The sequence below is a fragment of the Chrysochloris asiatica genome, unplaced genomic scaffold (genome assembly GCF_000296735.1).
Source record: "Chrysochloris asiatica unplaced genomic scaffold, ChrAsi1.0 scaffold00024, whole genome shotgun sequence".
Taxonomy (NCBI): Eukaryota; Metazoa; Chordata; class Mammalia; order Afrosoricida; family Chrysochloridae; genus Chrysochloris; species Chrysochloris asiatica.
In genome coordinates, this window is record NW_006408542.1 from 5,558,461 (window position 1) to 5,560,069 (window position 1,609).

A 1,609-nucleotide genomic window follows, 5' to 3' on the forward strand; every position below is an offset into this window, starting at 1 on the left:
GATTGTGTGGATCATGACAAGCTATGGACAACATTGAGAAGTATGAGTAATCCGGAACACATAATTGTGTTCATAAGGAATCTGTGCATGGATCAAAAGGCAGTTTTTCAAATAGAACATGGGAACACTGAATAGTTTAAAAATGAAAACAGGTGTGTAACAGGGTTGTATTCTTTCACCATACTTATTCAACCTATATGCTGAGCAAATAATCCAAGAAGTTGGGTGATAGGAAGGAAAACATGGCATCAGGATTGGAGGAAGACTCATTAACAACCTGTGATATGCAGATGATACAATCTTGCTTGCTGAAAATGAAGAAGACTTCAAATACTTACTGATGAATATCAAAGAGCATAGCCTTCAGTATGGGTTGCATCTCAATGTCAAGAAAACAAAAATCCTCACCACTGGACCAATTAACAACACTCTTATCAACAGAGACAAGACTGAAGTTGTCAAGGACTTTATTCTTCTTGGATCACTCATCAACACTCATGGAAGCAGTAGTCAAGAAATCAAATGATGCATTGCATTAGGCAAATCTGCTACACAAGACCTTTAGAAAGTGTTGAAGAGCAAAGACGTCAGCTTGAGGACTAAAGTGTGCCCGACCTAAGCCATGATATTTTCAATAACCTCGTATGCATGTGAAAGCTGGGCAGTGAATAAGGAAAACCATAAAAGAATTGGTGTATTTGAGTCATGGTGTTGGAGGACAATATTAAAAGTACCATGAGATGCCTAAATAACAAACAGATCTGTGTTGGAAGAAGTACAGCCAGTGTGCTCCTTGGAGGCCAGGATGGCCAAACTTCATCTCTCATAGTTCGGACATATTTTTACGAGGGTCCAGTTACTGGAGAAGGATATTACGTTTGGTAAGGAAAAAGAGGAAAACCCCCAGCGAGATGGATTAGCAAAGTGGCAGCATCAATGGGCTCAAGCGTAGCAACAATTGTAATGTTGACCCAGAACTGGGCAATGTTTTGTTCTGTTGTACATAAGGTCGCTATCAGATGGTACCAACTCAATGGTACCCAACAACAACACCATGCTTAGTCCCCATCACTACTTATTGTTTTGTTGCTAAGTGTCGCTTAGCAACAAAGAGTTGCTTCAGACTCATATCAGTCCTGGATAGGGTTTCCAAGGAGAAGCTGATGAGTTTGAACCACCGACCTGGTGGTTAGCATCCAATGATTATTCTACAGTGCTACACCATTGGTAGTGGGTGCCATAGTATCCTTCTCCCCAAAATCCATGTCCTCTTTTAACTTCAGAATGTGAGCTTATTTGTTTGTAGAATCTGTGCAGATATAATAAAGGTAAGGCTACAGATGAGATTATATTGGATTAGACTGGGCTCAAAAGCCAATCAGACAATAAACAAAAAGGAAGAGGGGAATGGAAGAACAAAGCAGATGGGAGAACAATTAGGCAGGTTGAATCGGCTAAGTGGGACAGAGATAAAGAATGATGTATGCACAACCTTGGAACTACAGGGCTCTGGGATACAGAGATTGAGACATGGTTGGAATGGGGAAAAGGGGGGAATAATGTTAAGATGCATGGCTGTCTTTTGAATCTTGGTTTTCCTTGCATTATA